The 24,501-nt window shown below is 41.5% G+C and overlaps 1 protein-coding gene across 4 annotated transcripts in view; it reads right to left on the bottom strand.

The window, feature by feature from the left end:
* Window positions 1-24,501, bottom strand: part of ATXN1 (ataxin 1) — a 406,640-nt gene that overhangs the window by 291,525 nt on the left and 90,614 nt on the right. For all 4 annotated transcript variants that reach the window (XR_014295538.1, XM_082638844.1, XM_082638846.1 and 1 more), the window contains one exon: window positions 11,435-11,556. The gene's annotated coding sequence lies outside the window, so the exon portion shown is untranslated. The remainder of the gene's footprint in view (window positions 1-11,434; window positions 11,557-24,501) is intronic.

Genomic DNA, 24,501 nt, shown 5'->3' with positions numbered 1-24,501 from the left:
TTTTACATGAGCTGTTAAAAGAATTCCAGTATGTGGCTTTACTACCGTGGCAGGAAAACCTGTCATCCACAGTAATTGATTATGCAGTGATGCCTATTCTCTGGAAACCCATCTAAAGGTTTCTGAGAGGGCATCTCAGATCAGTGTCACCATGTAACTAAACTCAGTGGTTACAATGAAATGTGGATGACAGGCGGAGGAACGGTGTCCCTGAAATCAACGAGCTTAGGTTTGGGCTCAGGCACGGCTGGTGAAAGGGCCATTTACAAGACGCTCTGCCCTGCGCCAGGAACCCAGTGCAGGGAGAGCCCTCCAGAGCATCTTACTTACGGCCGGAGAAAATGCGAAGAGAGAAAAATCTCTGAGCACCTCAACTTGAAATCAATCCACAGAGCCCCTGCCCCAGAAGAAAAAAATGTACCCTGAAAGAAGATTCGAGAATCACAGGCCTCTGGGATTAGAGGCAAATGTCTACCTTAGGCCAGCAGAAAGTCATTACTGTTTCATTAACTTTCAGGAAGTAGATTAGCCCCTTCCGGGCTTTCTTTCTGAAGGCTCTCCGAGCTCCAGGGTGCCAGTGGAGTACCGCTTAGATCAGCAGCCGCGGCTAGAATAGAAATCTGAAAATAAACCAATCGCTCTGACACGTCAACTCACTACTTTTAATTGTGGCTCATTAAAGATGTAAATAGAAGATGAATTACGTTCACCTCTACTACAATTCCATTGCTGCAGTAAAATGACACTGCTTCTGCTTCTATGCAAAAAGGAATACTTGTGCTTTGCGTAATATCACCGCAAGTGGAGGGCTACGATTCACCAGTTTTTCCAAGAGCAGCCGTCACGTGTTTCTGCCTGTTGTTGGACAGAGGCAGGTAGACGGAATGAGTAATTTAAAGATCGCCCAAAAGAAGAAGAAAAGGCAAGTTGGTCAAAAGACGGAATCTAGGGGCTTCCCTGGTGGCGCAGTGGTTGAGAGTCCGCCCGCCGACGCAGGGGACACGGGTTCGTGCCCCAGTCCGGGAAGATCCCACATGCCGCGGAGCGGCTGGGCCCGTGAGCCATGGCCGCTGAGCCTGCGCGTCCAGGGCCTGTGCTCCGCAACGGGAGAGGCCACAACAGTGAGAGGCCTGCGTATAGCAAAAAAAAAAAAAAGACGGAATCTAAAACATTCTGAACTCTTCTTAGTAGGCACTACAGAAATGCAAGCCTGCTTGCAGAAATTCTGCAGAGGATTCATCAGGCCCAAGAGGGGCTAAAACCAAAGTGAGGAAGAATCTGTGCCAAAGAGGGCATGTGAAACTAACAGGAGTTTGATTTTTGTCTTAGATATGTTATTTTCTTCAGTTACTAATGAGAAAAACATTTTTTCCATATTTTCTATTTACCCATATTCTTATAGGATCTAGGTTCTGAAATTAGAATAATTATATCTTACCGATGATTACGGATACAATATAGTATTGAAAATAAATACACACAAAAAGAATATCTGAAACACTGTGCTAAAATTCAGATTAAGGGTCAGACACAAAGGGACAAATATTGTATGATTTCCAGGTATAAGTGGTACCCAAAGTAGGCAAACTCACAGAGGTAGAAAGTAGAGTAGAGGTTACTAGGACCTGGGGAGAGGGAGGAACAGGGAGTTTGTGGTTAACAGGTACAGAGTTTCTGTTTGGGAAGATAAGAAAGCTCTGGAAATGGACAGTGGTGAGAGTTGCATAATATTGTGAATGTACTTAATACCACTGAATTGTACACTTAGAATTGTTTAAAGTGGCCAATTTTACGCCATATATACTTACTGCAATTAAGTATATACATATATATATATTTAAAAATAAAATTCAGGACACGTGCTGGATTGATGGCTGGGTCCCCAAGACAGAGTAGTGCTGGTTCACTGACTCTCCCAAGTGGATGAGAGTAGTACAGGCAAGGAAAGGGGTGAGACCAGTGTGGATGCTCACCAGGAAATAAATGTCCACTCCTGCAAAGGGGGTACAGCTGCAGCTGAGCTTAAACCTCTGAACGTCGGCACCAGCATGGATGCCAAATATTCAGAAGTCCTGATTTAAATGCATTAAGCGGATGATCTGATATTTTGCAGGATCTTACTCAATTTCACAGAGCAGATAACCGCTCCAAAATTTGTCAAGTTAATAAATACAGATTTAGGTTGAATTTGCATAATATGTGCTCGTAGGTTCACTGGCCATTACCTTTGATAGTCGGAATTGAACTTCCCCTTTCACTAAATGTCACTCCAAATTCCAGGCAGCATTTGGAAGCAAACGCTGCTCTGGGCCAGGTGCTAAGTGTTTTTAGTATCATAAATTTGGTTTCAATCAGGTGGAAGAAGCAAAGCATTTAAGGCTCTTGCAGTGTACTCACTCCCAAACTCTATTTTACTGTGAAGGACAAGTTCACTCGACACAGCAATCCAACAGAGGACACCAGGCTCTTACACAAGTGGCTAATTTGATGGGCTCCTAGAAATGACCACCTGCCAGCAGTGTCATTTAGAAGGATGCTGGTCCTGAGGACAGTTGAAAATAAATTCTTTCCCATCAACTCCAACAAAGTAGATTAGGTCCTTGTAGGGCTTTGGTTTCTCTGAAAGCAGCAGAGTGCTAACAGAATGCCCTTTAAACCAGCGGAAGAGACAACCCTAGTGGAGACTGGAAATCAGAAGTGGCTCGACAGAGGGAGGGGGTGATGGCAGAGTCCAGGCAAGGGGTGGGGGAGAGTCCAGGGTTTGAATCCTAGCTTTATTCCTACAAGCTGTGTGATATTCTTCAGCACCAATAACCTCCCGCATTATAATGACATACAACTTGACTGGAAAAGTCATACTCATTGTCTTTAAATTTTTTGGTGAGGATCAGATGAGATGAAATAGGTACAGACACAAAGAAATTGATTTATTAAGTATTCTTAAATTCGTTTTCTCTTTAAAAGGTAAAATGTACAAAAAGTGCCCCCCAAGTTTTGTCGAGGAAGCTTTTAAAAGAGACTCCACCAGTATTTACGGACTATCCACCAGGTTGAAGGTCTAGTGCTATTGCTCGTGGGAAACACAGGGATGTGTACGATGTGTCTTTAATTTCGGGGAACTTAAGAGTCGAACAGCAGATAAATAAATCACTGCTAAGTCTGATCACGACCCTTTTCTATTCCAAAATCTTCAATGGCTCTCCACCAGTTAAGAAAAAATTCCAACGCTTAATATGAGATTAATTCAATTGTTCATCTGTAAAATGGGGATAACTATGTGGCAGTGAATTGCAATCAGAGCTAATTTATGTAAAGCACCAATCTCAGAAGCTGGTGTGAGATGGCTATTCAATTAGTAATTCACATTAATTACTATTATCCTCATCATTAAATCAATGTCTTTCCTCCCAAGCTCTCATTATTCCACCTCACACACCTTACACTGGACCAAACCAGTCCCCAGGGTTCCTCCGGCACACACAGCCCCTCCCTTCTCACCTCTGTCACCCTCCGTCCTGTCTGGAATGCCCCACTCCCGCCTCTGCCATTTGGGACCCTAGCCTCGCTTCCATGTCTAGCCCAAAACCCCTCCTCCAGGTCCTCCCCACCTTTAATGAGACCAAGTCTCTCACTCTTCTGTGTTCCCACGGCCTTTCCCCACCTTCCCTAACTGGGCTCACCCACAGTTTCCCCTTCCCTAATTGAGCGTAAATTCATAAACTCAGTTTGAAGGAAGGCAAAGGCTAGAAACATTTTATTACAAACTGAGGAACTGTCTAAGTGAATACCATGAAAGTGACATGATCATAACAGCTAACACTTTGTTACAGCTTTATGTGTGCATTAACTCATTTTGTTCTCACAACTCTGAAAGATGTTGCTTTATTTTCCCTATTCCAGGGACGGGTAAACCAAGACCCAAAGAAGTTAAGTTACTTGCTGAACATTACACAGCTAGTAAGGGGCAGATGTGTATTTAAATCCAGGAAGTTTGCCTCTAGAACCTACACTCTTTTTTTTTTTTTTTTTTTTTTTTTTTTTTTGCTGTACGCGGGCCTCTCACTGCTGTGGCCTCTCCCGTTGCGGAGCACAGGCTCCGGACACACAGGCTCCGCGGCCATGGCTCGCGGGCCCAGCCGCTCCGCGGCATGTGGGATCTTCCGGGATCGGGGCACGAACCCGTGTCCCCTGCATCGGCAGGCGGACTCTCAACCACTGCGCCACCAGGGAAGCCCTAGAACCTACACTCTTACACTGCATGACATTGTTTCCCAACAGCATTGTAGCAATTTACTATGTACTATTCTTAAAAATCTATGGGACTTCCCTGGCGGTCCAGTGGCTAAGACTCTGTGATTCAAATGCAGTGGGGACGGGTTCGATCCCTGGTCGGGGACTAGGATCCCACAAGCTGCACAGTGCGGCCAAAAAAAGAAAGAAAGAAAGTCTATGGATACACTGTTAACTAATTTATGGAGTGTAAAATAAATATGAATTTGTGGGTAATACAGTTAAACGTTGTAAAAAAAAAAAATCTGTGATGACCGTAATCAGTTCTTTTGGGGCTGGATTTTAAAACTTCAGATCCATCAAGATATCCTGTTCTGTAGACCCTTAAAGTCTCAGGAAGAGACTTCCTAATTGAGGCTACTATAGCTTACAGACACATCTGCCTGTGCTCACCAATGCTAAACAACCTCAGGAAACTACAGCCACAGTATCACCCCATGGACCCATATACATGGTCTGCAGAGGGCAGTTCAACATAAGCACCTACTACCCTGGGTAGCACCTGAAGCTGTAATGAAAACTGCAGTGGTCTACCAACTGCTGGAGTTTTTGTCACCAGGTGTTTAGGATGCTTTCGAGTAGTGGCTCTCACAAAAGGGCAGTTCGACAGTCGGTACCTCCTGGTAAATGAACTGCGGCAGTCACGGGGCAATGCTGCAGCCCTGTGGACGGTGCACCAGAGAATAACTAACAGTGAATGGCGAGTCTGCATGCATTCATGCAAGCCTTAGTCTGTTACTGGACGCATCTTCGAGACAGCCGAAGGGTTGAGCTTTTACATGAATGCGATGCTCAGGACAGGAAAAGAAGAAAATTTGGCAAAGGTTCTTCACTGTGGCAAACAGACAAAGATCAACTAACATGAAAGGCTGAGAAGTGATGTGGTATATAACACATCTCATCAGTGCTCAATGTTGTTGACTGACCAATTTCTTAATCTGGTCATCGAATGATGGTTCAACTTTTGGCATAATTTTATAGGCAAGAAAACTGAAAACTGGGTAAGAATATCATGCAAAAAACCTGCCAAACCTCCATCTTGATGAATAACTCATTAGTTCTAATCATTTGTCTATAGATCCTCTTGCATTTTTATGCAATTATATCATCTATCACCTAACATTAACAGGAAAAAATTATACATAATATGTTATAAAATAATATACAAGTATTAAACAATCTTACCCTGATGACAAAAATATTCTTTAAAAAGATGCGTAACACGCCTCATACATTCATCCCCATCAAATCCCATTCTGAATTCCTTGCAAACAAGTGCGAATGATGATTTTTTAGTGGCATTTTTAACATGTGATACTAAAAACCCATCCTACTCCACCCTTTGAAAAGGAACTTTCAGGGATGCCAAATTAATTTTGAAGATGACTTTTCATTTTATTTAAGCCAAGATATTTTTTTCTCCTTTGATATTTTAACCAAATAGAATTCTTAGAAATGAAAAAATAGTAACAAGTGTATTTCTAGAGTAGAATAGACTTTCAGAATTGAAAATGTTACATCAATCCTTTCCTGTTATCCAGTCTTGGCTTTTTAAAGTCCCTTAAGAAAAAAATACCACATATTCGTATTATGTTGCCAGCAGTGGATGTGTTATTTCTTTGGATTTCTGATTTGGCCGATATGATTTTTCATGACATAAAACAGTTAAAAAAAGCAATTTCTAGTAACTTCACAAACATGGCTACTGAGAAGCTGACGTTATCCTCCCTGCTGTTAGAATTTTCAAACACCAAAGATCCACCCTAGCAGTTTAGCGAAAATGGTCTGATGCTGTATTCAATGACTTTTGTAAAACTTACTTAACCAAAAACATGTACTTTTTATAATTTTTACAACAAGTTAATTAGCACCGAGCTTATCTGAAAAATGTTACATCTCACCTGAAGGATTACTTGTATATCTATAAATGAAGTCTTTCCTTTCTGCTCACCTTCCATAAATATGTATTAAGCTATATTATATGCAGGAATGGGCTTAAGACTTGGAATACAAGGTTTAAAATAAACCAATCTCCACCCTCATGAGCCATCCACAGAGACAGTACAGAAACAAAGACTTCTAGTACATGTAGAGGAAGAGGGGACATTTCCATTAGGCCTCAATGAATGAGGAGTCCACTGGGTAGAGAAACAGAATTTCATGCAGAAGAAACAACATGAAGACAGACATGATTATTAAAATACATAGTATGTTCAGAACCGAAGGAAGCGTTGCATGGAGAGATGGGAGGGATGGCAGATGAGATTTCAGTGCTAAGCTGATAATGAGTTCCTAGGAGGTCGCGAATGTCATGCAACGAAATTCACATTTCATCTTAAAGGGAAGGAAAAGCTAACAAAATCCTTTAAATGTTTCCTTTCATTTCATCATATTCATTCATTACTCCGGAAAACACCAAGAGTATCATTTTTTAAAAAAGAAGTACCAATCGCCCTCATACTGTAAACATCTTCATTTTTGCTTTATTTACTACTAGTCTTTGTGGACAGGCACCATTTTCACCATTACTTTGTAACCAATGTGTCTAGACAATTTTGAATTATGAATTTTACACTTAATAGTGTATTAGAAACACTCTTCCATACTTCCGCATACTGTCAGGGTTTTTCAGGAATAATTCAATCAGATCCTTTCTTTAAGAAGGTAATTCTTAAAATAGTAGGATGAATGGAACACAGAAAGGAAAGATTGAAGACAAGAATACTACTCTTTTGGAAGTGGCTGCAGTGGTCCAGGCAAATGATGCTAACAGCCTGAAAGAGAACAAGGGCAAGGAGACCGGGAGAAGGCGTTAGACTGTAACAGATTTAAGAGGCAAAACCACAGTACGTGGTCAAGGGATGAAGTACAGGAGGAGGAGGAGGTGACCAGCATCAAGGACGAGCTGGTTGGTGATCCTGTTTCTCTAAACAAAGAATCCATAAAGGGAGACAGGAGAGTGACAAGTACAGGTGTAGACTCAAGTTGCAGACACCTTTGGAATATTCCAATTGGAGCCGTCGGGAAGGAAGTTGGAAGCCAATGACCTTAAACTCTGAGGAGGAAGGGAGAGCCATGTCAGTCATTCGAGCAGAGCTGGTGATGATGCCACGAGGCGATGATGCCGCAGGCAGAGCGTGTGCAGGAATGAACGTGGGCAAGTTTCCGTTTTCACTCCAACAGTGTGTGCATGTGGCCGTTTAATTCTAATTTCTTCTGAGGCAGTGCAAACACCTCCCTTCGAAGCTCTCAAATTCTCACCAAGGAAGGGGTACCTTCCAAGTCAATCGACATCAGCTTTGATGATGCCTATGAGAAGACAATTCACTGCATTTCCTGAACCGGTGTGGTTTCACTCACAGGTATACCAACCCACACAGCTGCTCTGAAGGACTGATGTAGTTAGTAGCCCGTGATGGTATCAGGAGAAGAGTGAGTTACAACACATTTCACGGAAGGCGTGCTTGGTACTGCTTTACGGAACAGCGGCTCAGGGACGTGAAGGGTAACTAACTCCTCTGAGCTAGAAAGCATTTAAAGAGCTTTCCGACGATGGCATTCAAGGAGGGTACTAGGCTAGGCTGGCTCTTTTCTTCTATCTGCCTTCCAAAAGCAGGGCCCATGATTCAGGTGGCCTTTTGGTAACCCCGCAATTCTCAAGGCTGCCTCACGGTAAACAACACAAGTGACATAGTTTCTAACTAGACAAATGATCTCTTAAAAACAGTGTTTCTCTTTTCCAACCACGGATGGCTACTTAAAAGGAAATAAAGACCTCCCAAACAGCAATGCCAGCGTCTGGTATTTTGTGAAAATCACATGCTTTCTCATGCCTTTAATTTTCTCCCTAGTTATCCCTTCACCTGAAAGCCTTTAACAAAAGCTCGAAGATACTTACATCAACAACGTATATCTGGAAGAAGCCAAGCAGATGAAAATCTAGTCAGCTCTCCACGAAGCACGTATTAAAACGTCTCTTTTGCCCTTAACGTTGCTTTGGAAACCCATGTTTTTTTCTTCTTCCCTTAGCTGAGAATCTGAGAAAAAGCCCAATCCCAATCCGCTCTGGTAAACCTTTCTGCTAACCACACCTCCCGTAGTCGAGATTAGCCAGAGACGGAGAAGATGCTTTCCCGTCACTGCGCTTGAATGTACCTGGGAACACACACTTTATTCAGCTTTGGTACAACTTTGCTAAGGAAAACTGTGACAAAGCCAGAGTCCAAGAAAGCTGCAAAAAAAGGGTTTAATGCATTTGGTAGTGGTTTTCCTAGCAGCTAATAAATTTCCTGATTCCCCTACTTGTTCCCTCGTAGGCTGGCTGTGAGTTCTTCTGTTTGGTTTCCGACTCGAACTGTCACACATTCTACCAGTTCTGGATCCTCCAGCAAGGCCCCTCAGGAGTTGCACCAGAAGCAAACACCACCCTGTACATCTCTTCTGGATCATCCAAGCCCAGGCAAGCCCTTGCTCAAGCAAGTGGAGGAGGGAAGGAGGCAGCCAGGTATCACCATGGCTACCTGTGAACATGAGATTCAAATCCTGAATCCGCTGCCGCCACCGTGGGTGCTGTGATGTGTGTCCACTGCAGCTTAACTTTATCCCTTCCAGCAATGGGACCGCTCTCCTGCCACCCAAACTGACAGCCTGCTAGCCCTAACAGCTGAAAGAAACACCACTCAAAACGAACTGCCAAGGGAAGAAGGTGTGGCTTTGGGAGCCCAGGATAGAGCATCTAGGTTACCACCGCACTGCGCTCATCCTCAGAGCCTTCGCCCGTCCCGTCGGCTCATCAAGTCCAGCTCCCACAGCTGATATCCCTGCTCTACTAGACTTAGGGTTACTGCCATTACCAGGGACAGTCAAGAGTCAACTGGTGACAGAGAAAGAGACGTAAAAAGGTTTCCAAAGGAGCCTCTGACCTAGAGGAACGCTTCACACAGTTAGACAAAAAGGGGTTTCTCAGGGTTCAGAGAGTATGCTGACTTCATATCCGAAAAGGTCAGGAGATTGAAGAGATATTACAACTATCATGGTTTGATGCTGCTTAGATCAACAAGCAAACATTTCCTGGGCACCTACTATGTGCTCAGATCTGGACCCTCTGCTGCGGGCGACGAGGCAAAGAGCAGGATGAAGAAGTAGCCTGAGACACTTACTCACAAACCTCAGTGCAAAAGAGCTATCTGTAGTGAGTTTCTTGGGCTCAGCATCTCCAGAAATTCTGACTCATCGAGCCTGGGGTTGCTAAATCTGCAGCTTTAATACGCACGTCCAGGTGATTCTGATAGGGGAGGTGCTGGGGCTTAGACCACCCTTGAGAACCACCAGGCTATGATCTGATTCCTGCCCTCAAGTCTGCAACTCACAAAGCAATGCACAGCCATAGAGTTTGGTTTTTTGGTTTGTTTTGTTTTTGTCTTTTTTAAGATGCAGGCTCTAATTGTTATAGGAGCTCATAAGGAGAGGCCAGTCAGTAAGTCCTGAGCATTCAGTGCAGACTTTGTGAACATGAGCCGGGCTTGGTGGTCAGGAGGGACTTGGATAGAAAGAGACAGCCCCATGCAGTCGTCTTAACTCAAACTCTCAATTCAGCAGGACGAGGCAAGAAGGCAGGTGGAGACAGGAGCTACAACGCTGTCACCAAACAGGTAGAGAGGCTTCCTATGTTGACTGCAGGGAAGAGACTGTCACCAGGAGAATCATAAAACTGGCATCTCCAGATAACACTGTTTGCATTTTCATTCTGCCGCATTCATGTGGTTTCCTGCACTTCGTAATTTAACATTTGTAAGAGAAAAAAAATGCTGTTATGAAACCCAAATAATGCACTGCTCTGAGGGAGACAGACAGCTGCTAACAAGAGTGACATCTGAGCATCATTTAAAGTGTCATTTGCAGCTCTACTTCAGAAAAGGGACATTTAGTAAGACAAGGAAATAATAAATTCCGTTCAACGTAAAACAAAGTTTGGGGCTCCACAGGGTTAAAGGACTGGCAGATAACCCATAACACAGTGACTGCAAGCACAGAGAAAGAAGAAGTGAGATCCCCAACAGAAAAATAGAAGACAATAATTCAAAAGAAACCTATCTCGTTTATTCGAATATTATATTCATAGAACGCTGCGCCATGTTTTCTGTAATGCTGCAAGGGAATAAATTATGAACCAGATACTGCAAGACCTGCTTGACCAAAGGGCTGAGTCACAAGATCAGTGCCAGAAGGAAGGAGGACCCCAGGTGCCTGCCAGGTTTTCTTCACACTGGCTGGTCCAGGGAGCCCCCTGCAAATGATGACTTGCCAAGGGCACACAATAAATTCAGATGAGCAAGAATCAAAGGGTAGTATTATTTAATTAACTTCACTAGAGTGAGCTGTGGAATTTTAAATTTGCAAGCAACCTCGGACATCATCAAGATAGTGGTGTTTTTACAGGTGACTGATTTCAAGAGGCTGGATACACTGTCCAAGGTCACCAAGATATGTGAGCAGAACTGGGCTTCCATCTGAGGTCTCTGTTTCCAAGAAATACATTGAACTAGATTGATGAAACTTCCTTGGAAGTCCACATTATTTTGCTGTAGAGTTTAGAATTTATTTAATATTTATTTACAGTTCGGAGCATTTGCATTCCACCCCCAAGACTGTCATTCAGGGTACCATGTTTAGTTAAAAGGTTCTCAACAGACCCTGTTGAACAGGATCTGGAAACTCCCAATGCCTCTCACCTTGCTCGTCCCAATACTTCACTTATAGGATAACAAACATGCCACTAGATTGAACATACTATCTCCTGTATGATTAATCCCTTATGCTCTCCACTGAAATGGAATATATGGAAGATAAAGTTTGTTGTTTGTGTGTTTAGTTGTTTGGGTTTTTTTTTTTCTTTTTGGTCTTTCTTAACCACAAATGCATTCTGCTCAAATCCTGCTATTCTGCAAATTTCAGAAAGGAGCACACTAAGTCAGTGTCATTGCTCTCTTGGCTCTGCGGCACTGGATCAACATTTCCTCAACATCCTGTAGCCTGGGTTGTAGAGAAATACCCATGAACTTGAATAAGATGGCCTGGGACACCAAATTAATGATGATGGATGAAATTTACAGCTAATGAATGCCAAGTCCTTCGGATGACTTACCCAAGACCATTTGCATTTCAAGACCGTTCGTGCAGGCTGAGGTCTTCTCTTTCTTGCTCATGGTCTGTAGCAGCACTACTTTGGAGGCCTCAAAATAAACTCTTTCATTTTGCTCCAGAATGCTGCAGTAAAACAAAACACAACACCAAGTCAGAATGAAAAATAAATGCCACTTCAAGCAATTCGCTGATATTCAGGGGGAAATCCCTGGCCTTTCTCAGATGTATATTTTATAACCTCAAACAAGCATGTTAATTACCAGAATGAAGCTATCGCACGATTGATCTCCATATGGAGCCCCAAAATACTGGTGATGGGGAGGGAGGGAGGAAGAAAAAAGAACAAAGCGCCTGCTGGACAGGTGCTGCATCTTATGACATCTACCACTGGTAATGTGCTTGCAAAGTTTCAAGTTTACTACCTGAAATAAGTAAATAAAGAAGGATTCATTACGTTAAAACAGAGATACTGATGTGCAGTTCTCGAGGGCAGAAAGTGGAGAAAGTTATGTTTCAAATTAAAATTCATCTCATTCTGCCCGTGAAAGACTCAGACTGAATGAGATAACAGTCATATTTGTAAATGAAGGCTACTAGGATTGAACAGGAAAGGCAAAGTGTGAGAGACAGGACATTTTCCATTTTGCACTACAAATAGGCAATTGATGGGTTTTCATTCTGACTCTTGACATATCTTGATAAATACCTTCTCCACCCAAGCTGGAAAGCGGCATTTACTTTACACACTGAATATGAAATGAATGGGTAAAATATGCATGCCTCTTTACCCCCACTCAGAGCAGCTGATAAAGCCCACACATTAGAACTGTGTGTGACAAGGTCGCTCTGAAAAGTTCTCTTCTGCCCTGTGAGCTTCCAAGGCTCACTTGTCACAGGGTGTTGTTCTAGCCTCTTCTGATGCTTAGTCAAATCCACCCCACTGTTTGTTCTTTGACAATGGCCATTTGAGAGCCTGGAAACGGTCTTCAAAAGGCGTTTGCATCCTTTTTGAGCCTTTTCTGAGCTCTTCCGCATCTATTCGGAAAGCCCATTGGAAAGTTGTCACCCAGTTCTCTAACTATGGTGACTGCATCCTACTTGTAACTGTAAACCCTCTATGAATCTCCAAAGGTCCCGAGGCAATCGCCAAAGAGCTCATCATCAAATGACCCAATTGTAAGAGAGAGGATATACTTTCTGTGCCTCACTAGGTTGCTGTGTGAATAATCAATTCCTTGAAAGCCTTCTGAAGCTATTACTTTATAGAATACACAACGTTTTTTAAAAGGACTTTTTTTGGGTGGGGGGGGGTTATGCATTACTGGTTAAATTCACGTAGGCACTTAGAGATTTTGAGGAGGAGAAAGCCCCTCTTGGTTAATGTTTAAACAAATGAGTTGAGTGTAAGGCCGTTACATTTTCAGTGTAGCTGGAAGAGCGACTGCCTGAAAATGGCAAAGGCTTTATTTTCTTGATGCTATCAATACCCACCGAGAGTGAGGTTCTAACGATTTTATTAGTTTTCTGAGCAGTTTTCATGAAATGTAACTCAGCTCCCACTCAAATGTGTAACCGTAACATATTGATACAAATCAACACTGAGCCAGGAAGTTCAAAGCGTGACAAACTGTTGTTAGCTTACCGTTTTGGTAAAAAACAGAATTTGGAGAGAGAAGGATTTAAGCGAACCCACTGAGAGTTATTGGCTGGTATCAATCTTCTTTTACTAAAAATAATTCTCTTATTTGTTTCCAGCTTTATGTCCTGGTATTTTAGAACTGGAAATGTCTTTGTCATCTAGTCCAAGATTCTTCTGCCAATAAAGCTCCTGGCCCAGAGAGGGTGAGGAACCTCTTAAAATCACAGAGCAAGTTAATCTGTGCCTTGACTAGACTCTGGGTTTAATCACTCATGCCCACCGACTCTTAACGGGCATAATGTCACGGAATGTGATGTTATGTGTTGGTCTGAAAAGTTTACCAAAAGCACAATACTTTCTCGTGGTACTCTTTTTCTCTTTTTCTGTTTTATTCTTGCCCTAAAGAAAGAAATTTATTTCTGGACTATATTCTGGTCACCAAGTAGAGCCAATTGATCTGGGAGAAGCAGAATGCCTCTATTATTAGCTCAGGGCCCTTTACTGGCTGCCAAAGACAGGTGTCCAGAGGAGTAAGGCTCAGACTATTTGCAGAGGAGAAAAAAAAAAAGACTCATCTAAGTGACAAGATTTTCCATTCTTATCTCTGTAGATGTGAAGAACATGAAAGTGATTCATTTTGTGAGTTATAGCTGACCCTCAATTACACATAGTGCAACAAGCATGAAACAATTTTTGAAACAATTTTTATCAAAGGAAAACCACTGAAAATTCTACACACCTCCTTTTAAGCAAGAATTGCAATGTATTTCCCTCCTTCGGCAAACTTTTCAGCAGTGTTGTTAATCACCCACCAAACTGGCTTGAGTTTAATCTCCTTTGCCTGCACATTCTTGTTTGCCAGCTGAAGTTACAAATAGAGATAAGACCAAAGGTCCAGAAAGGAGAAAAGAATGCCAGAGGCCTAGAGCATTCATTGATATGCCGGAACACTGAAAGTTAGCTACGTAAACAAGGATTTCACTCCAGATGATAACCTTACAGGATTTTAAAATTTGATAAGTATTTTTGTGAAAATTTTCTGAACAGTTATAAGCAGAAGCAGCAGCAAAGTATAGTATATCAATGTAAATCAAAAGCTGTGGTCTAAAAGCCGTGAGATTTTTTTTTTTAATCTTAGTTTTGCAGCTAAGTGGATTTTTAAATTTACGTCACAATCTCCTAAGTAGAATTAGTTCCTAATCTATCAAATAAAGGGACATAAGTATTCTCCACAAAGAATTCTCAGTGATAATTCAAGTTGTTTTTATATGCAACTGAGTATACCATATCAAATAAAATCTCTACAAATGATTTTATCTTATATGATTTATTGAAATTCATTTTTATCCTAAAATCCAACAAGTAGACACAGATTGCATAGAAAGAGAGCAATGGGTTCATGGTGGAATAACCCACCCCTCAGTGGGGAATTAGTGTTCTAACCCATAAACAGTGCTGGGCGAGTTAGCTTTCCATCTGGAAAGAGTCAGATCCCTCCCCTACACCATTCAGTAGATAAATTAAACATATTAATATGTGTTTACACAGACATACATTTATACAGCATTTATTATACATACTTATATCATTTTATAAAATAAGATGCAAAAAAATAATGTTATAACCACAAAAGGCCTTGTAGGCCATTGTAAAGACTTTGGCTTTCTACTTTAAGTAAAATGGGAACACACTAGAGAATCCTGAATGAGCAAGATAATGATCTGCCTTATATTTTAAGGGATCTTTCTGTCTGTTGTGTGAAGAATAGATTATAATGGGACAAGGTTGAAAACAGAGCCCACTTAGGCTACTGCAAAAATTCAGGTGAGACAATACATGGACCAACGTGGTGATACTGGGGGAGGAGGTTATGAGAACTGGTGAGATTCTGGATTTATTTTGAAGGTCAAGTTGACAAATGGTATAAGAGAAAGAAAAGAGTAAAGGATCTTTCCAAATTTTTGACCCAATCATCTCTAAGAATGGAGCTGCCATTCACCAAGATGGAAAAAACTGGGAAAAGCAGGTGTTGGGGAGGCCCATTTTTCCATATTAAGCTTAAGATGCCTATCAGACATCCATCCTAGTGAGGTATCAGGTAGACCCACGGATGGATACATTGGAATTCACCGACATGTGGACAGAAGATACAAGTGAAAGCATGAGTTACTGTTATAGGCAGCCTCCAAGATGGTTCCCTGTGAGCCTACCTCTTGATATTCATGCCCTTGTATAATCCTCTCCCCATGCGTATGGACTGGATTGAGTGCTTCTAGCCAACAGAGTGGGGCAGTGGTAATGGAACGTCATTTCCAAGATGAGGCTCCAAAAAGACTGTGGCTTCCATCGTGACCTCTTGCATTCTCTCCTGGATTACTCACTCCGGGGGAAGACAACTGCCAGACTGTGAGGCCATCCTGTGCAGGGGCCCACGAGGCCTGCTGCCGTCTGTGTAAGTGAACTTGGAAGCAGATCCCAAGTGCACACACCCCGCCCCCATCCTTCGAATGAGACTGTAGCTTGGGCTAACGGCTTGACCGTAACCTCATGAAAGGCCTTGAGCCAGAGACGCCCATCTAAGAGGTGCCCTGATTCTTACTCATGGAAAGGTGAGATCGTAAGTGTTTGCTGTTTTAAGTCACCAAGTTTTAGGGTAATTTGTTACATAGCAATACATAACTAAGACAGTTACGATGTGCAAGGCACTGTCTAGAAATTTTAGGTGACTTTTTACAGTTGGAGAAACTGAGTCACAGAGAAGTTACATCACTTGCCCAACACCACACATATGGGATGGAGGTAAGAAACAAACTCAGATCATCTGACTCCAGAGCTTCAGCTCTTAATGACCGCATGTCAAGACCCGTCTAGAGTAAAACAGATAGCTAATGGGAAGCAGCCGCATAGCACAGGGAGATCAGCTCGGTGCTTTGTGACCACCTAGAGTGGTGGGATAGGGAGGGTGGGAGGAGGGAGACGCAAGAGGGAGGGGACATGGGGGTATATGTATATGTATAGCTGATTCACTTTGTTATAAAGCAGAAACTAACACACCATTGTAAAGCAATTATACTCCAATAAAGATGTATAAAAAAAAATTTTTTAAAGACCCTTCTAGAATAACCTATTCTCCTACTTTGAATGTGCATACCTGAAATTTGACTTTCTACTGCAAAACGTGCTAACACAACATTAGTGCATACAATCAATGGCCCATATGCATTTTTACCACATTTCTTAAGCTGCCACATAGCTTTACAATTCTTCAATTTTTGATATCCCAAATACACTACAATCTATACTCAACTGTCAAAGAAGATGGAAAAGCAGCCTCTGGCTGTGTGAAGAGTAACCTCAGTCTGGTTAATTTCAGTCTGGTTAACCTGGCTGATTCCATTATCAAAGAATTTCCAGCACAGTTTGCTAGCGCTCTCATATATTCCTATAAACTGAATGTGGTTCTTTTGCACATGTAAAGAGTTCTCCCTCAAACTACTAAGTGGTAGGGAAAAAAAACAAGATACTGAATAAGACAGTCACAGTAAATTCTGCTTGAATTTTTTAAATAATAAGGGAACATCAATTTTCAGTTCACAACAGAAACTCACTAAGGATGCCAACAATATTAAATTTTGAAGTAGGAACTGGCAAGACCAGAATATAAAAAAACAAAAGCTCTTGAACTGTATAAAATACAAAGGCTGCTGTCCCTTTAATTAGTATAACAAATGAAGACTTTTCCATTCTTTCCCTGACACAGACATGTGAAATACAGAAAGAGAAAGTAATGATCTCTGCACGTCTGCCTCAGTGCAAATTTAGAATGGCACCGTCGACGGAAAGGGCTGTTGCTGGTTAATGCATCATTCTTATTTTTTAGGAGGGAAACGCCCATCAAGGAGCAGCCAGCAACATGTTCCCCATCCACACTGTGGAATATTTTTCCTTTGTTTTAACTGTTAGGATTGTGCCCAAAACCAATGGAAGCCAAAGAACTGGAAAGGAAGAGTCATAAAAAAAAAAATACAAAGCCCACTGCCATTTACAAATCGTTCTGTTACAAAAACCGACTGTGTCTTATAAAGGCGTGGGATGCATCACCAAAGGTATCTGTTGCCATTTAAAAGTACCAAACAGTAGTAACAGCTTCACAGCTAGGCTGCTGGGACTTAATGTGCAATTTGCACAATTTGTGTGGGGATGAGATTACTTTGTCTTAGGACACAAGGAACAGATGTGTCCTAATTAACACGGGAAAATGTTTAAAATAGAGTTTTAAAACATATGAGTTTAGAAACAGAAGTTAAAAACAGCTTCAGGGCTTCCCTGGTGGCGCAGTGGTTGGGAGTCCGCCTGCCGATGCAGGGGGCGCGGGTTCGTGCCCCGGTCCGGGAGGATCCCGCGTGCCGCGGAGCGGCTGGGCCCGTGGGCCGTGGCTGCTGGGCCTGCGCGTCCGGAGCCTGTGCTCCGCAGCGGGAGAGGCCGCAGCAGTGAGAGGCCCGCGTACTGCAACAACAACAACAAAAAAAACAGCTTCAAAGATTATAAGCAAAATAGTACAATAAAACAAAGTATGAGTAGTTTTCTTTTTAAAAAGAGAGGAAAAGAGAGGCAATCAGATGAGGTGGTAAATTTCCATGGGCCTTCCTCTAAATAAAGTATGAATTTCAAGGGAAGTACCTGATAAGAATTGCTTTTTATTTTTGAAAAATGGGGAGAGGGTAACATATGTCATATTTTAGCCAGTGTGGTTTAATGGGCTGATAGATTCCATTGTGGAACATTGTTACCCTAAAAATAAAAAGAAGAAAAAAAGGTTGGGATAAATTTGAGAAACACCTTTGAGGGACTTTGGTATATTAATATGTATGGTAAATCTCTAAGAGGGGAGAAAGCATGCATCTTGGCTCAAAATATATTTGAACACAGAATACCTTTTTCCAGAAGAAATAAGCAATCAGTAGACATGCACTGACCAGTATTCACCCTGGTGAACAATACACTAGGCCACTGGTTCTCTAAGTTTTTAGTCCCAAAGTCCCCTTTACACTCCTAAAATGCACTGAGGACCCCAAAGCCCTTTCAATTACACAGATTACATTTAATGATAGTTATATTGGAAATGAAAACTGAATTTTAAAATATGTATTAATTCATTTAGCTTAAGTAACAATATACCCATTGCATGTTACATAAAATAGCAAAATAACCGTATTTTTTTCAAAACAAAAAGTTAATGAGAAGAGTGGCACTGATTTACGCTTCTGCACATCTCTTTAATGTCTGACTTAACAGAAAACAGTTAAATTCTCAAATGTGCCTCTGAATTCAATTTGCTGTGATATGTTGTTTGGCTGCAGCACAGGGAGAAAACCTGGGCTTCATTTTCAGCTAATGGTGGAAATTCTTCTTTCATGCTACACCAAAACTCGACAAGGGCTAGTTTCTTGTTTTTTTGTTTTTTTGTTTTTTTTTTTTCTGTACGTGGGCCTCTCACTGCTGTGGCCTCTCCCGTTGCGGAGCACAGGCTCCGGACACACAGGCTCCGCGGCCATGGCTCGCGGGCCCAGCCGCTCCGCGGCATGTGGGATCCTCCGGGATCGGGGCACGAACCCGTGTCCCCTGCATCGGCAGGCGGACTCTCAACCACTGCGCCACCAGGGAAGCCCAAGGGCTAGTTTCTTAAAGGGTGGTAGCAAAGTGGAATCTGAAACTTATCAATGAACTCTTTGTGCTCCGTTCTATTAAAATTCATTGGTTTGACTTGCATTCTGGATGGATCTTTTCCCATGCATGATTTTGTAACATCAAGCACTGGTCACTGGAAGTGACCACTGACTTAGTGCAGATTTTCGACCAATGTTCATTATACAACATCATCACACAACATGCAGTGTCTGAAAAGCCCCACCATACACTTGTGAGAGAACAGAAGTGAATACCCAGTACTATTATAAAAATAGTTTTGACCTTGTAGGTGTCCTCCCTCTTGCCCACCCAAAAAGGTCTTGGAGGTTCTCAAAGTGAGAATTGCTGACTAAGGTGACCGTCTAAGCTCTGCAGATCCCTCCCAGAAGAAAAGCACAGAACTTCGTTTCCTTCCTGCCCTTGGCTTCTGTGAGCCTAAACAAGGCCTGTTAACCCAGGCTGGCCACGGCCATGACAGAAACCATGAAGGGATAAGTAAGACAGGATTAGCAGTGAAGAAAAGATTTGGTTACTTGGATTCTCCCAGGTAGGAATCTGTGAAAGGTGTACATTTTAGACTTCTTTGGCAAACACTTTCTTCCAACCTAGGCCTTAATAATCTAGGAAGGATTTGTCTTAACTGAAGACAAAGAACTTTTTAAGTACCCTGAAAGGGATTCAGAAAGGCCTGTTTCATGAAATCAGTTAATGAAGTAACTATGTAGTGATGAACCATTATCTCTTTAACAACTAAAAAGAACTACTATACAACACTGGTTATCTCTGGGTGTCAATGTACACATGTAATAATAATAATAGCGAATATTTCAGTGTTTAGCTTTCAAATTATCTCTTTAAGCCTTACAACCATCCTAGATGGCTGACACTTTCCTATTTTTAATAAACGAAGAAATGAAGTTGAATGGGGCTAAATAACGTATTAGAAGGGCTGAACAACTAAGTGACAGATTCAGGACTTCAACTTCTATCTGTCTGACACCAAAGGGTCTGTGTCTCTCTTAAGTCCTCACTATGCTGCCTCATTTCCAATGAACCGTTTACTGAACTTCAGTAATCCAGATTCTTCCTCTGGCAAGCTATCCCCCAAATCATGCAGCACTCTCATCCGTTTCCTGTTGCAAAGCGAAGAGGTGTTCCATGAATCGGCTCAGAGCCCACCCTGATAAATGTACAAAGCAGCAAGATTCTTTTGCCTCCCAAAGCAGAATGATCATCCGTGGAAAATGAACTCTCACTCAAAAGCCACATATGCAAGATGATGTCAAGTCCAATCTTTTGATGCTTAAAAGATCATGAGGATGGAGCACTGGTAATGACATTCTGTAAACAAAACCCAAGATACCCTCAGCTCGTATTCCCTTCTCCATTCCTCTGAAAGCACATTTATTAAACACGGGCAATGAAATGCCTGTCATCTCTAAGGCAGGCGAGTAAGGTAAGGGAGGTAGGATTATCCTTTTCCAATGCTTTCTAAACCCTTAGTTCCCTCGGGTCGCTATACGTCTCTGCCCATTATTTCTCTCACATCAATGGCCTTTCTTCTGCTAACCCAGAATCATTCAGAACATACTGAATACCTTTCTAGGTTAGTCTTAATCATTTTCCAAGGCCCAGCTCAAGACATCTCTCCTCCCAGAACTAGTCCAACTCTTCCTTTCCTCAAAGTGCCTCTGGCAGGGACCCCCATCAATATGGGTCTCCTGTGCGCTCTTTGACTGTGGGTGACGTGGCCTCATTTGTGTGAGTCTCATCTCTGACAACTGTTTGGAGCTGGTGAGTGTTCTCGAGACCTTCTGGAGTATCTCCTACAACACTTCCCACATCGCTGAACGCAAAATATTATGTTTGCTCCTATTTTTCTTCACTTGGATGAACACTGAAGAACATAAGGATGTATTTTTATGTCAATTTTATTTTTAAACATATTTCTCTTCAGTCCCACAATTAAACAAATTAGCAGTGTCATTCAACCAGAAGTTTTAGATATGCTGAAAGAGAATAATAGTCTATAGTACAATACAATCGATGGCATTCACCGAGAAGCTCCATGCCAGTTTATCTGTGACATTCCATCCTAATGTGAATTGATTTTAGAAGAAAGTAAGACAGTATATACTAACTCTTGGCAAAAAATAAAATAAAATAAAAAAAGGATGGATTTGGGGCACCACCTAGAAAACCACTGATCGTGTCTTGTGCTTTCTAAATGCTCAGCCATTCTTAATGACACCTACCTGGTAGTCCCATGCCTCACTTAAGTGTGCTGTACATCTCTGTTTTCAATATGAATGCCACAAACTGCCATGGAGCTTTTTAATGAATATTAAAATATTCATTTTAATATTAAAAAGTCTGTGGATCAAAGACTACACACTACAGAAGAATCCAGCTCATTCTCTTGGCATTGTAGTTACTCTTTAAAATTATGCTCCATAACTTTGTATTAAATGACATAATCTAGTATCAAGTGGTAAGGACAAAAGTCCTCCAATACTATGTCCAACTCATGAGATGTTTCATTCTCCTCCCCAACTCCTCTTTCTCTCAGACAAACCCAGTAAGTTCAAGGCTTGTGTATCTGCAAGCAACGTGGTTAGGAGCAGACCTGTTTTCTCGTTTTGTTTTGTTTTGTTGCCATGCCAAATTTCTGTACAGGAGTTAAGAAAGGAAAGCCACCGTAACTGCTCTTATCTAACTACGATGACAGATTACCTAACTTAAATACTGGATTCCCATTTGTAAGCTCCATCACTAGATTTTAATTTTGTAAAATTAAAGGCCATGAACATGTTGGCCTGCCTCTGAAACTTCACAGCCTGACCTTAACCTTCTTTGCATATATCATTCTTGGTGGAAATTTTCAACAGCTACAAAGGTGCGGGCAAAAGGGTGTGTCACATCTTGACTTCTTAGTCATATTTCCTGATGTTGCCATTTTCGTATATTTAAAATATTTACTACTTACGGCAACATTTAAGTAATTATAGTTTAGGAAGCACCATTCTCTTTTTTCTCTCTTGGTAGAACCCCTTCAGTGTGCTGTACCACAAAAGAAAGTTCTCTGAATCAGGCATTACTTAGTGAAGGACTAATGTTCATACCTAGTAAATACCAAACTTCTTGCATTGAAATCTGAAGTGAGTATTCTTAGTTTGGCAAACATTTTTATCCTGCCTTTCACACTGGACACTAGGAGAGCTCTAGATTAACACTGCTCTTTCACCTCCACATTTACATCAGTGGTGCCCACATCCACCTGTTCTCACTTCTAAGCACCCAATACCCCAGACCACCCAAGGGAAGCTGAAGATGCCATGAGCCACGGTCCCCAACCAAGAAGAGGTAAGCTAAAGAGTCATCAAGGAAAGCAGGCAAGCAACTGTTGGGTGATAGGAGAGAGTCTGGGGGCCCATCACTTTTATGGATCCATTAAGCCTATTCCTAGTACCCCGACATCACTGAGTTGCCCACTCTAGAAACAACCAGCACCCACACCTCTGCCTTCCCCCTTATTCCTCAAGTGAGCTGTACCAAATTCTAACCATTCTACTTCCTGGTTACACTACTTGGATCCTTCCCTTTCTGTCCCTCCAGCATTGCTGCCTCTGCTCTCACCCACCCCTCCTGCCCCCCCACCAAGATTTCCAACCGCTCTCATGGTCCTCCAGTCAACTTTTCAGACTGCCACAAAAGCTGCCTCTAGAAAACACAGATCTAATGGCTGTACCCCTTCAAACCATGGACAACTACAGTACTCTTCAAACTACCAGTGAAGAGAAAGGGGAATGAAAAAAATATACCAATAGAACATACTCTGAGATTCCCACCACCCTTCCCCTTTTGTTGTGAATGGGCAAGAAAGAAGGGATCTGGAGAAAATAGATGTGGAGAATATGCAAAGGGCCAAGAACCAACATCTCATTCACATATTTCTTTCTGGGTTTACTTGGCTCATCTGTATTTTGGGTCTTTAAAAAAAAAATTCAACTTGACTTTTAATCATTAAAAATAATCCTAGAAGCATGTCCTGTTATGCATTGCCAAGCTGCATTGATGCAATTTCATTACTTCTTGAAAGGCCACATATTAAAAACACTACTGGCAGGTCAAACTAAAGAAAATGAAGTGATTTGAGATATTTTTTAAAGCAGCTACGAAAACAGAAACAAATGCTATTTTCAATCTCTGGCTCACTGTAAACTGACAAGATATGAATATGAAGTTGACCAAGTAATGTACAATAACTGCTTCTGCTCACCACAATCACATGCCAACGGCTCAATGCTCTAGTTCATTTGGATGTTACACGTGGAATATGTCACCTAGATAACAAACCAGCCTCATTAAAATAGACTTACTCTAGCTAATTTTTGAGATTGTGACATCGTTCACATACAAAGCTTAGTAAATTCTATTCTCAAATTTGATTTTACAGACGTCATCAGCAAGTTTTCAATTTCTAAACAAGTGAGAGACAATACCTGACAAATTGTAAGGTGATGCCATAAATTGTCTAAATCATAGTCAATTCACCAACATATGCATTAAATACGTGCTTTGGAAAGAAATTCTGCCAGGTGCTTGTCTGGAGTATAAAGTATTTGATACGATGGATCACGCCCTTGGGAAGATTAGTCTCCATCTGGGAAGAGAGTACGTACACAAATGGCACAACCTCTTTGCAATAAAGTGAGAGAATAAGAGGAGAGCCATGGGACTACAGAAAGGAAATCATTTCATGTAGGAGAGGTATCAGGGAAGATGCCATAGCAAAGGTAGGCCTTAAGGACTGGATGGATAGGAATTCTGAACTCTTAAGTTTCTACTCCTAAAATGAAAGTCCCCAAAAAAGCTTCTAATCAATTTGTTTCTAGAGTTAGCATTTATTGAGCAACTATTCTGCTAAGAATTTCATAAATGTTACATGCGTCCCTATATTTATAGCAGCACTATTTACAATAGCCAAGACATGGAAACAACCTAAGTGTCCATCAACAGATGAATGGCTAAAGATGTGATATATATATATATCCAATGAAGTATTACTCAACCATAAAAAAGAACAAAATAATGCCGTTTGCAGCAACATGGATGGACCTAGAGATTATCACGCTAAGCAAAGCAAGTCAGAAAGAGAAAGACAAATACCATATGATATCACTTATATGTGGAGTCTAATATGTAACACAAATGAACATATCTACAAAACAGAAACAGACTCACAGGCATAGAGAACAGACTGTGGTTGCCAAGGGGGTGGGGTGGGGGAGGGGAGGATTGGGAGTTTGGGATGAGCAGGTGCAAACTATTATAGATAGGATAGATATACAACTATTACATATAGGATGTAGTCAGTGAGTTCCCGAGTCATTAGTTCTTGAACATCAGTAAGCCAAAATCATATTTATATCAACTCAACAATTAATCACACAGAGAAGATGACAGTCTTAACAAGAACAATCAAGGGTCAAAATCATTATATACTTTGAATATAAATATGGCTTGATATAATAAGGATTCGAATATGCCAGAAACAAATCTCATTCCCACAAATGTAACTGAAATGACAAGAATGTCAAGAATTTCATATACTTAACATACTTATTTATTCTGTCTTCTAATATCAGTACTATGCAATAGTTTCATCTTATACTAAATTATAAAGATATGTATTTGTTTTAAAATAGTTATTTACATTTTGTTTCTCAAAGTGTGATCCA

Source organism: Mesoplodon mirus (assembly GCF_964341445.2).
Source record: "Mesoplodon mirus genome assembly, chromosome: 12".
In the NCBI taxonomy this organism is placed as follows: domain Eukaryota; kingdom Metazoa; phylum Chordata; class Mammalia; order Artiodactyla; family Ziphiidae; genus Mesoplodon; species Mesoplodon mirus.
The sequence above is the reverse complement of the archived record's forward strand: the minus strand, read 5'-3'. Positions and strand labels throughout refer to the sequence as shown.